Genomic DNA, 12,964 nt, shown 5'->3' on the forward strand with positions numbered 1-12,964 from the left:
GCACTCAATATGCTAGCCAATTTGGAAAACTCAGCAGTGGCCACAGGACTGGAAAAGGTCAGTTTTCATTCCAACCCCAAAGAAAGGCAATGCCAAAGAATGCTCAACTATCGCACAATTGCACTCATCTCACACGCTAGTAAAGTAATGCTCAAAATTCTCCAAGCCAGGCTTCAGCAATACATGAACTGTGAACTTCCTGATGTTCAAGCTGGTTTTAGAAAAGGCAGAGGAACCAGAGATCAAATTGCCAACATCCGCTGGATCATGGAAAAAGCAAGAGAGTTCCGGAAAAACATCCATTTCTGCTTTCTTGACTATGCCAAAGGCTTTGACTGTGTGGATCACAATAAACTGTGGAAAATTCTGAAAGAGATGGGAATACTGGAGCACCTGACCTGCCTCTTGAGAAATCTGTATGCAGGTCAGGAAGCAACAGTTAGAACTGGACATGGAACAACAGACTGGTTCCAAATAGGAAAAGGAGTTCATCAAGGCTGTATATTGTCACCCTGCTTATTTAACTTCTATGCATAGTACATCATGAGAAACACTAGACTTGAAGAAACACAAGCTTGTTTCAAGATTGCCGAGAGATATATCAATAACCTCAGATATGCAGATGACACCACCCTTATGGCAGAAAGTGAAGAGGAACTCAAAAGCCTCTTGATGAAAGTGAAAGTGGAGAGTGAAAAAGTTGGCTTAAAGCTCAACATTTAGAAAACGAAGATCATGGCATCCGGTCCCATCACTTCATGGGAAATAGATGGGGAAACAGTGGAAACAGTGTCAGACTTTATTTTTTTGGGCTCCAAAATCACTGCAGATGGTTATTGTAGCCATGAAATTAAAAGATGCTTACTCCTTGGAATGAAAGTTATGACCAACCTAGATAGCATATTCAAAAGCAGAGACATTACTTTGCCAACAAAGTTTCGTCTAGTCAAGGCTATGGTTTTTCCTGTGGTCATGTATGGATGTGAGAGTTGGACTGTGAAGAAGGCTGAGCGCCGAAGAATTGATGCTTTTGAACTGTGGTGTTGGAGAAGACTCTTGAGAGTCCCTTGGACTGCAAGGAGATCCAACCAGTCCATTCTGAAGGAGATCAGCCCTAGGATTTCTTTGGAAGGAATGATGCTAAAGCTGAAACTCCAGTACTTTGGCCACCTCATGCAAAGAGTTGACTCATTGGAAAAGACTCTGATGCTGGGAGGGATTGGGGGCAGGAGGAAAAGAGGACAACAGAGGATGAGATCGCTGGATGGGATCACCAACTCAATGGACGTGAGTCTAAGTGAACTCCGGGAGTTGGTGATGGACAGGGAGGCCTGGCGTGCTGGGATTCATGGGGTCGCGAAGAGTCAGACACGACTGAGCAACTGAACTGAACTAAATTGAACTGATAAATCTTAAAATTATCAGAAATTGAGGTATTATTAATACATATGTGCATATAAATCTTACTAAAAATATTTCACACAAACTCTTTTTTAAAGGATTATTTTTTTAAATAATTGGAAAGCAGGAAAGAATTTTAGGAAATATTAAGAAAATAATTTAAAAATATTTTTAAACTATTAAAGCCATTAAAAGATATATTTTTAGGACTTGGTATTAATGAGAAGAAGGCAAGGTCTTCTGTTCAGTGAGGGAGCCTGTGTTGAACTCAATCTGGTCTTATTCCAGTGTACCTGCCTTTAACCACTACCTTTTATTTGCTGTTTTCTGGAAAATTCCATTCTGCACAAAGTTCTGTACAAAGTTCTTAAATAACTTTCTGATTGGGGCAGAGAGGAGAAGACATCTGAACTGAGTTTTGAATGGCTCATGCTGCTGCTGCTGCTAAGTTGCTTCAGTCATGTCCAACTCTGTGCGACCCCATAGACAGCAGCCCACCAGGCTCCCTCGTCCCTGGGATTCTCCAGGCAAGAACACTGGAGTGGGTTGCCATTTCCTTCTCCAATGCATGAAAGTGAAAAGTGAAAGGGAAGTCTCTCAGTCCTGTATGACTCTCAGCGACCCCAGGGACTGCAGCCTACCAGGCTCCTCTGCCCATGTGATTTTCCAGGCAAGAGGACTGGAGTGGGTTGCCATTGCCTTCTCCAGAATGGCTCATGGGAGCTCAGCAAAAGAATGAGAAGAGAGAAAGGGAAGGCAATGTCAGTCAAAGGAAAACCTGTGCAGAGACCAAAGACATGAAACAGCATAAAAAGTAGAGAGTTTAAAGTGGTTCAGAACTAGCAGAGGGTCTGGTGGATATTGGGACATGGAGGCAAAAGGTTGTAATAAGGTTAAAAATACGTTCAGCATCTGTAGTGGGAAGCTTCAGCCAAGGAACAGTGAGGAGCCACTGAAGAATTTAGACAGTGGTCAGAGGAATTCATATGTTCAATATTACACAGTCATCATGATGGCAGAGTATATACAACAACCTGGAATGGGAATGGATAGGGTATCTCTGAGCGTTCCTTATCAGCGTTGCTTGCTGGCTTCTCCCCTGTCCACGCATTCCGTACCACTGTGAAGCAAGAGCCAGTCCTTGTCCCCTTCTTCTCACTCTCCACACTCCCTTGGTCAAACTTATCCATTCCCATGGCTCATAGATCACTGCAAGCAAACTGGGTCCTTCTCCCGAGGAACAGTCTAATGCTGCCCACTAACAGCGGCTTGAAGCTGAGAAATTTCAAACTCTGTGTATCCAAATCTGACTCATAATCCTCCAGTCCATATCATGACCTCATTCAGCAATGACCTTCCTATTCCATCAGATAGGAAGGCAGAAAATCAGAAGATGTCCCAGATCCCTCTCTTGCTTTTCCTTTTTAAAAATGATGATAAGGACACTTGTCACAAGATCTACCTTTTGAAAATGTAAAGTGCAGAATACAGCATTGTAAACTATGGGCAGAATGTGGTACAGCAGATCTCAAGGGCTTATTCAGCTCACACAAATGAAATGTTATACTTGTTGAAAAGCAGCTTATTTCCCCTCCCCCAGCCCCTAGAACCCCCATTCTACTCTGTTTCTGTGAGTTTGATTAGTTAAGAAACCTCATGTAAGTGTAATCATGCATATTTGTCCTCTCTAAATTCCTTTTTCTCCCAACACTCTCCATTTTATTCAGTTTCAAAATTGAATTTGAATTTTGTGAACTCAACCTATTAATAGCCCCATCTCTGCTCTTGGTGTGGGTTCTCATTGTCTCTCCCCTGAGATGTGTGTCCTGGTCATCTCCTAATAGAATGGGGCTCTCTGTGCCCAGTCTTGCCTCTCTCCTATCTATTTTTCATCTTCTGATAAATACCATTCTAAAATATCAAGCTGCCTCTTGCATAAATCTTCCCTATGTTTCCCCACTGCCTGCAAGATGCAGTCAGCACAGTTCTCAATTCTAAATGTAAACTGGGATCTCATGAGGAGCTTTCAAAATCTGTAGGCGTCATAGTCCTGATGCCCAGAGTTCCCTGCTCTGGGGTGAGGCACAGAAGTACTTTTAATAGTTTGTAAATGCTCCCAGGTGATTCTGATGTGCAGCTTGAGTAAGAATTACCAACAAGAGCCACAGAAGCTGTCAGGGATTTGCCCATTGCTTATGTTTCCCCCTTCTCTCCCAACCTCACCCCACTTTCAGCCCATAGCTTGTCCTTCACCCATGTTGAAATAATGATAAATTCTCCAATATATCAACCTATTAATATATTTGGGTTGGCCAAAAAGTGTGTTCAGGTTTTTACATAGCATCTTAAGGAAAAACCCAAAATGTTGACCACCCCAATAGCTGTTCTCTGTGTCTGCAGAGCTCATCTTTCCTCCTCAATGTTTGCCTGACTCTTCCCTCCTTTAGCCCCCAAGCCATCAGGTTTTTCCTCACATTTTAGAGCCTCTATCATTTTATTGCATTTGTTCTTTACCTATCTGCCTTCTCCCATAGAAGTAGCTCCTTGAGTTGAGAGTTTGGGTCTCATTCTGTTCCTAGTGTTATCCCAGGACCTTACATCTAGAACAAAGTCTCTCAACCTTGGCACTCTTGCTATTTTGGACTAGATAACCCTGCTGTGGGGCTGTCCTGCAAATTGTAGGAGGCCTGGGGTCCTAGTCTCCCCACTAGATGCCAACAGCGCATCTCTTGCCACTTGTGACAATCAAAACTCTCTCCTCTGGGTGGGGCTGGAGAGGCAATATTAGCCCTGATTGAAGACACCTGAGTTGCTAAAGCTGACTGGAGGAGGGAATTCATCTAAGGTGTGGCAGACCGCAATAGTACTGGCCTCTGTGAATCAAGTGTCCACACCTGTGGCATTCCCGCCCCCATACTTATACCGGCTTGGTCATGTGACTTGCTTTGGCCAATAGTCGTCAACAAACATGATGCCCGTGGAGGCATATAAAGCTCTTGTTGACTCCAGGCTTGCGTCTTGCGGGTTAGGCTTCATGTATGGAAGTCAGGCTGACCTCTGTGAACATGAGAGACCAAGCAAAAAGAGAGACACCCAGACATTTAAGAGAAAGAAGTCATCTCTCCCAACATCCCAGCCAAGCTCCAGCTTCCGGTTGATCTACCATGTGGGTAAGGCCAGAGTCAGAACCTCCCAGCTCAGCCACAGAATCCTGACAAGTAATAAATCATTTCCTAAGGCACTCACTTTGGGGTGACTTGGTAGGCAGCAGTGCAGAATGCTGAGGTTATTGTAAAGGTCCAGTGGAAGAAATTGGACACTCTGAAGTAGGTCAGTGGTAGAGGAAATAGGGAACGTGGGAGTTAATTTACTTTTTATGTTTTTTATGCTGGGAAATCTACTAACTATCCTGAAGGATTCAAATGTATAAATAATTGATGATTTATACTTGTACACATCTTTAAGTATTTGAAAACCCTTATATATCTTGGTTCTTTTTTCTTAAATGTTTGTTTGCATTGGACACTTTAAAGCATCTTTCATTTAGCTTTAATAACACTGTTAGGCCAGTTATAATATCCTGTTTCATAGATGAGGGAGCTGAGGCTCATAAAGCCTCAGACCCTTCAAACAGCTCTAGTAAGTGGTGGATCTGGGATTCAGCTTGAGCTCCATGTGGCTCCCAAGACATTACTATTAAACCCTTCACTATGTTTTCCACAGAAGCCTTCGGTGTAATTTAAGATCTTCTGTATTTGTTGTTGATGACATGAAAGAAAAGCTTTTTCCCATCCCCTTTATCCTCAACAATTTCTTTCCCTGGTACATCCCTGGTTTATCACTGGTACGTCTTCACTTCCGGAGCCATAAAACCTATAGGAAGATGGATGTGGACAGTCTATTTTAGGAGCCTGTGCTAGGAAAGATTATTTGCTGTCAGTTGAGCAGCCCCTTAGTTCTCTCCCCTCCTTGCACATCTAAGGGAAATTCAGTCTTTGCCAGCTGACCCTAGGGCCTTTTATGATGCAGAATTAAGAGGTCAGGTAGAAAGTCAACAGGAGTGGTCAGAAGCCAGAGGTGTGCTTCTGCTGAAGGCTGGGATTTGAGGGGAGAGATGGAGGGTGGACTTCAAAAGGGAAATAAGTTCAGTCGTGGCCTTTTGATAAGTCAAGGATACACATTCGCTTGTGAATGTTGATTAAATCACCTGAAACCTCTTAACGAAGGACTATGAACTTTCTTGAAAAACTCAAGAGAAGAAAAGTTTTTCCCAAACTTGGTAAAGGACCGGCCCCTACTTAGTCATCTTTATGATTCCCGCAGCTGTTGGTCTCTCTGTTGAGACTGTCTCCTCCCCTATTATCAAAAGCAGGATCAGGGTATCTCACCTGAGAAACTGTCATTCATGAAACATGAAATCTGTGATTTCATACAGAGCACCCAACAGTCTTGACTGCTCCTGGAGACAAAGGTATATAAAAGGTCCAGTCATTTTTTAGTCTGAATGTTCCTTTTCACGTTTAAATCTCTTACGGTTATACAGACATTAAGATTTGCTGAATTGGAAACAGCTGTCTGTCCATTTGTTTCCCCAAAGAAGGGACTAACTTTCTTCTGACACTGCAGCTGTGGTACAGGCAAGTGCTAGTTAACCGACTGCAAACATCTAAGTTGATAGTTTTCTGGGAAATAAGAATTCCTTGGTACTCAAGTCTAAGCCAATGTCAACTGTGATAGAACTTTTCTCTCTTTACTAGTTAATCTGGCACATACCCAGCAGTGGGCACTGGTTTAAAACGAGGGCTTGCTCACCGGTTTCAGTGCCAGTAGATTTTTCTGTTCAAGCCATTTTCTAACTGAAACAAAGGTTTGAAAATGAGTATATCGGCCTTCCCTGATAGCTTAGTTGGTAAAGAATCCGCCTGCAATGCAGGAGACCCCAGTTTGATTCCTGGGTTGGGAAGATCTGCTGGAGAAGGGATAGGCTACCCACTCCAGCAGTCTTGGGCTTCCCTTGTGGCTCAGCTGGTAAAGAATCTGCCTGCAATGCAGGAGGCCTGGGTTTGATCCTTGGGTTGGGAAGATCCCCTGGAGAAGAGAAAGGCTACCCACTCCAGTAATCTGGCCTGAAGAACTCTATGGGCTGTATAGTCCATGGGGGTCACAAAGAGTTGGACTCCACTGAGCAACTTTCACATTGGTTTTGGGCTTCCTGGGTGGCTCAGTGGTAAAGAATCCACCTGCCAATGCAGGAGACACAGTATCTATCCCTAGGTTGGGAAGGTCTCCTGGAGGAGAAAATGGCAACCTGCTCCAGTATTATTGGCCTGGAAAATCCCATGGACAGAGTAGCCTGGTGAGCTGCAGTCAGTGGGGTTGCAAAGAGTAGATGGGAACACAATTGAATACCACCACCACCACATTGGTTTTAGTAAATGGCTTATGACTTTAAAATAATCATTTTCAACACAACTGCAAACTGGGGTGCCATACCAGCTCTGTCAGTATGGTAGCCACTTGCCATGAGTGTTATTGAGCACATAAAACATGACACTTTTTTTTTTTTTCAGAGATGATAATTTTAAATGATTCAGACTTGGATAGATGAAGAAAAGTTAAAGCATTTTTTTTTCTTTTTTTATGCATTACAGAAGCTTCTTTCACCCTAGAATGGCTATAATTTTTTTAAATTTTACTGGAACATGGTTGCTTTATAACATTATGTTAGTTTCTGCTGTACAGAGAAGCAAATCAGTTATAAATATACATATACCCCCCCCCCTTTTCTTTAGATTTGTTTTCCATTTAGGTAACCACAGAGTATTGAGGAGAGTTCCTGGTGTTCTACAGTAGGTTCTTATTAGTTATCTATTTTGTACATAGTAGTATATATAAGTCCATCCCATTTGGCCAATTCTTCCACCTTCTCTATCCCCCTTTGTTATGTATAAGTTAGTTCTCTACATCTATGCCTCTATTTTTGCCAGTAAATTCATCTGTATCATTTTCCTAGATTCCACATAGAAGCAATAGCATACAATGCTTGTTTTGCTTCCTGACTTGCCTCTGTATGCCAGTCTCTAGGTCCAAATATTGCCATCTCATATCTTCTTTATCCACTCCTCTGTGATGGGACATTTAGATTGCCTCCATGTTCTGGCTGTTGTAATTAGTGCTGCACTGAACATTAGGTTGCATGCATCTTTTTCTAAATTAATTTTCTCTAAGTATATGTCCAAGAGTGGGGTTTTTAGGCCATATGGTAGTTTTTAGTTTTTTGAGGAACCTCCATAGTGGCTGTGCCAGTTTATATTCCAACCAAAGGTTTAGGAGGGATCCCTTTTCCCCACACCCTCTCCAGCATCTCTTGTTTGTAGACTTTTTGATGATGGTCACTGACTGCTGTGAGGAGATACCTCACAATAGTTTTGATGAGCTTTTCTCTCCTGTATTTGTTGACCATCTGTATGTTTTCTTAGAAGAAACGTCTATTAGGTCTTTCACCTATTTTTTTTCATTTTTTAAAATTGAGATACATGACCTGTTTGTATATTTTGGGAATTAATCCCTTCTCATTTACTTTGTTTGCAAATATTTTCTCCTATTCTAAAGAGTTGTCTTTTTGTTTTCCTTTTTTTATGGTTCCTTTACTGTGCGAAAGCTTTTAAGCTTAATTAGGTCCCATTTATTTTTGTTTTCATTAGGAGGTGTGCCAAAAAGATCTTACTGTGATTTAGAGCATTCTGCCTATGTGTATTTCCCTCTAAGAGTTTTGTAGTGTCTGGCCTTACATTGGTAGTGTCTGGTCATTAATCCATTGTGAGTTGATTCTTGTACAGTGTTAGGGAGTGTTCTAATTTCATTCTTTTACATGTAGCTGTCCAGTTTTCCCAACACTACATTCCCATTTTCACCATTGTATATTACTGTCTGCTTTGTCAAGGGTGACCGTAGGAGCATAGGTTTGTCGCTGGGCTTTCTATCCTCCTCCATTGAGCTGTATTTCTGTTTTTGTGCTAGTACTATACTCTCTTGATTACTATAGATTTGTAGTAAAGTCTAAAGTCAGTGACTTTGGTTCCTTCAGCCCTGTTTTTCTTTCTCAAGATTCCTTTGGTTATTGCCTGGAGCCAGCTTGAGGAGCTCCGTACATGGCAAAGGTCATGAGGAAGGAGGCTCAACATACACAAAGGCGGGATCGAGCCTCAGGAGTCCCCCTGGAAATTCTCGAGCATCTACCCCCAAAACCAGAGTCTGCCTACTTTACTGCTTTGTGCTCTCACGTACACCTCTGACTTTACGGGGGGCTGTCCCCCACTACCTCTTTCGGAGAAGGAGTTAACTTAGAGCTCCAGTTAATAATAATTCCTGGGCGTGATAGGAGTGTTTTAACCTACAAACTCCTCTGAAGGTTCTCTAGCCTGCCTGCCAGGCTTGTCCGGCCACATGTGATTCCTCACAGCCTCCCAACCGTGAGAGGCACGAGATGCTTTAAACCTTCTAAAAACAGGTTCTTTAGAGAAGTTAGAAAACTATTAGTATAGTATAGTAGGCTGATTAGAAATTGTATTGGTGAAGGGTTTTTCATTTGTTGAGCCAATGTTTGCTGCTAAGTCTCAACATCCCCTGCCCTTATACACATTAATGAATATATAGAAGAAATAAGTATTAACCTTTGATATTAATCACATTGGACCTTAGGCTAAGTAAATTCTTTTCTTAATTAAAACCCACTACACTCCCACCCTATAGGAATGTAACTTTATCTGGTACCTTCAGAAGGTGGCATCTGTTTTAAGAATAATCACCCCTGGAGAAATAAGTGTTCTGGTTGACTGACCACTGTCACAAGGAGAGGGTCGTAAATTGTCAGCAGGGCCCCTGGCCAGAAGATGATGTAGCATCCCTAAGACCTCTGTACACATTTGTATGAAGCACCTGACTTTAATAAAAGTCAGGACTGCTGACCCCACGTGACTTTTGTATACCATCTCAGTGTATAAAAACAGACCCTGGAAAAATAAAAAAGGGGATCAGTTCCCCGAAAGACTGGTCTCCTCATGTCGTTCTTTCTCTCACCTTCTGGCTGAATCCCCATCTGGAACATGGAGGCTCATCAAGCCTACTAATTATGCCTGGGCTTCTAAGATCTGACCGGGGAGGCCTTAGCGTCTCCTCTCCTTTGGGAGAATGGGAGGACGCCTGTGGCCTACGTAGGTGACATAAATTCCTTGCCTTGGAAGTTAATTAGCTTTCCACGTAAACCAAGTTATTCAGCCTCTTTTCTCCACTGAATTTTCCTGCTGAGCTATCCTTATTCTATTACTCTTTGTATCTCTAAGTAACATTTAATTAAAGCTATTGTATCCAGCTCGCCAAAGCCGTCTCTCCTTCGAATTTCCTTGGATCCACCGGGGCTGGACCCCGGCGGGCTATTCAGGGTCTTTAGTGCTTCCATACAAACTGTAAATTTTCTTGTTCTAATTCTGTGAAAAAAGCCATCGGTAATTTGATATAAATATTGCATTCAATCTGTGTATAGCTTTGATTTCTATAGTCATTTCCCCAATATTCTTCCAACTTAAGAACATGATGTGTGTCTCCATCTGTTTGTGTCATCTTAGATTTCTTTCATCAGTATCTTATCGTTTTTCTGAGTATAGGTCTTTTGTCTCCTAGGTGGGTTTATTCCTAAAGGTTTCTGTTTTTGTTGTTGTGCCGGTAAATGGATTCTAATCTTTCATTGTTGGTATATAGTGAAAGTGAAAGCTGCTCAGTCATGTCCCACTCTTTGCCACCCCATGGACTATATAGTCCACGGAATTCTCCAGGCCAGAATACTGGAGTAGGTAGCCTTTCCCTTCTCCAGAGTATCTTTCCAGGAATGCAAGAGATTTCTGTAAATTAATTTTGTATTCTTCAAATTTACCAAGTTCGTTTACAAATCCATGTTGAATTACAGTTGCAGGAGTGGACTTCCTTTGTTGATCTTAGGAGAAATGCTTTTAGTTTTTCACCAGTTTTTTAAATTATAAATTGGTGTTGAATTTTGCAAAAGCTTTTTCTGCATCTGTTGGGATGATCATATGGTTTTTATTGAATTTGTTAATAAAAACATGAATACTTCTAATTGAGATGTGCTGAAAGTATAAAATGCATACCAGATTTTGAAGATTTAGTACTGAAAAGTAATGTAAAATGCCTCACTATTTTTTATATTAATTACCCATTGAAATAATATTTTGGATATTTCAGATTAAATAAAAGTTGAGCTCTTAATTCTCATTTTTAAAAAATATGGCTGCTCTAAAAATTGAAATTATAGGTGTAGCTTGTATTATATTTCCGTTAGAGAGTACTACATTTTTTATATGAGCAAGTATTTTCTAATTATACTATTTTGGGGGGTTCAGTCTGTAGTTTCAGTTTCTCTCAACATTTCTCATTTTCCCAGATGATTCCAGAAACCACAAGGTCCAAATGGGACAGTGGCATTAAGGTAGTTACCTGAAAACTAGTCTTAAAAAACATAAGGCAACTCTGAGAGCTTGTTACCTTGGGAGTGTGTTTTGAACTTGGAGAAGGAATCTTATGCTCCCAATAGTATATAGCAAGAAACAGGAAAGTTCTATTTGACTTTAAAAAAAAAAAAAGATAGAAAGATGGTTTTTAGTGAAGTGCTAGGGTTTTCAAATCATAACTTCATGCTGCACAAATAGTCACTAAGCCCGCACTTTTTGCCAAAAAACTTTTACAAAATGACTTCATTTGATTCTTGCAAAAAAGCTTGGTGAGTCAAAATTCATCCTATGCTACTGATGAAAAACCTAAACTCAGGTAAACCAGCTTCTCTGAGATCACACAGCTGGGAAGTGACAGCAGTAACTTTGGAACTCCTGTTTGTTGAATTTGCTGGGTCCTCTCTCTGTACGTCTCTGGCAGATGAAGAGCACCCTGGGTTTGGGACAGGCAGGTGGTACGTGAAGGGGCTCTGCTTGTTTCCGGGTGGTCATGAGCTGTATGAATAAGCAGAGCAGGGGGCTGGCTGTTTGAGAGCAGGGATGTCACCATTGACAGCCGTGGGCTGCTGAATAGATGAGTAATCGCTCAGACAGCGAGTGTGTGCTCATAACAGAAAGCAGTGCCTCCTTCTGTGATCTTAATAAGATAAATGTTCCATTGTTCTCACCTCTGGCTGGGGCCTATTTTCAGCAACAGAAGAACTGCTTTTAGAACTATTAATACTGTGCTGATTAGACAAACTGGGTTCATTAGGAAGATCAGGCAGAAAAGAAAAGTTAGAGGGAAAGCAGAATTCATCAGCACCATTCAGACTCTGGGGCTTAGTGAGGTGTCATTTTCTCCACAACTGGATTCCTGAGAACAGCAAAGCCATTTCTCCTGTCATCACCCCTCCTGTTTTCTCATGTGGAAACCAGGGAAGTGTCACGGTAATTGTGTTCATAGCATCTTTGTCATTTTCTGGGCAGTAAATGAGCCAGCCCCAAAGCAATGCAGATCAAGTTGGGTTAGTTAAAGTGAAACTCGGTCTGCCAAGAAAAATACATATTTGTGTAAAGGCTGAGCTGATGATAATATTGATTGAATACAGGCTATTTGACAGATGGGTTACCAGCACTATTCTACTAAATCTAATTCATATTAAGAGAGCAGCACAGTAGGCAGCCCTGTGTTGCTGAAGAGGACACAGATTCAAAGTTGATGTAACCTGTACCCAGACTCAAGAGGCTGTTCTAAGCTAGAATACTCACTGTTGAGTGACCATGACACTACCCTGCCTTCCTCAGAGAAAGTCTTCCTATCATGAAAAAGAGTGATTTTTTTTCTGACCCCTTTATTGAAAAAAGTGCACAAATCTATAATGAAGGCACTTGCAGCACACTGAATGCTTTTCTCCATTTTCATTCTCTAACAAAAAATGGATACCAGATGTAAGTCCATGTATTTATGAAGGCAGTTGCTTTCTGCTCACCTCATTTTGCCATTTGCTTTGACTCGAAGGAAGAAATAACTAAGAGCAACCTTACAGCTATAATTGGATTTTTGCCATCAGAAATGGCTTGGTACAATTGTATCCTAGAAGAAATAATACACATTTTGGGTTTAGTTTTATAGAACCTATTTACTGTAACCTTAGAGGTCTTAAATTTTATCTAGCAATGCATTTTGTTCAATACTTGCAACTTGCTTGTAACCCACTAGGAGGGAAAAAAGGCTAATTTAAGAGCATTCTGATCTTGTCTTCCAACCTTCGCAGTGAACATATCCATCTGAAATTTACATTTTTGGTAATCACAAACTCTACATAAAACTTCCCAAAACAGCCTTATCTACAAACTGCAGGAACCATATGGATAATTTGGTCTCCAAAATCATTACTGAAGCACTTTGGTACCCTTCGTGTTGAGAGATTTTGTCATTTCTTCAATTATGTGGCTTTTCTACAAAATCTTTGTTTAAGGCATTATGTATCATACATACAATATTAGATGAAAGGGAAAAATTGGGGGGAAACATTTTATTATGAACAATGTGGAGCCTG

This window comes from Bos javanicus, chromosome 22 (genome assembly GCF_032452875.1).
Source record: "Bos javanicus breed banteng chromosome 22, ARS-OSU_banteng_1.0, whole genome shotgun sequence".
Lineage (NCBI taxonomy): Eukaryota > Metazoa > Chordata > Mammalia > Artiodactyla > Bovidae > Bos > Bos javanicus.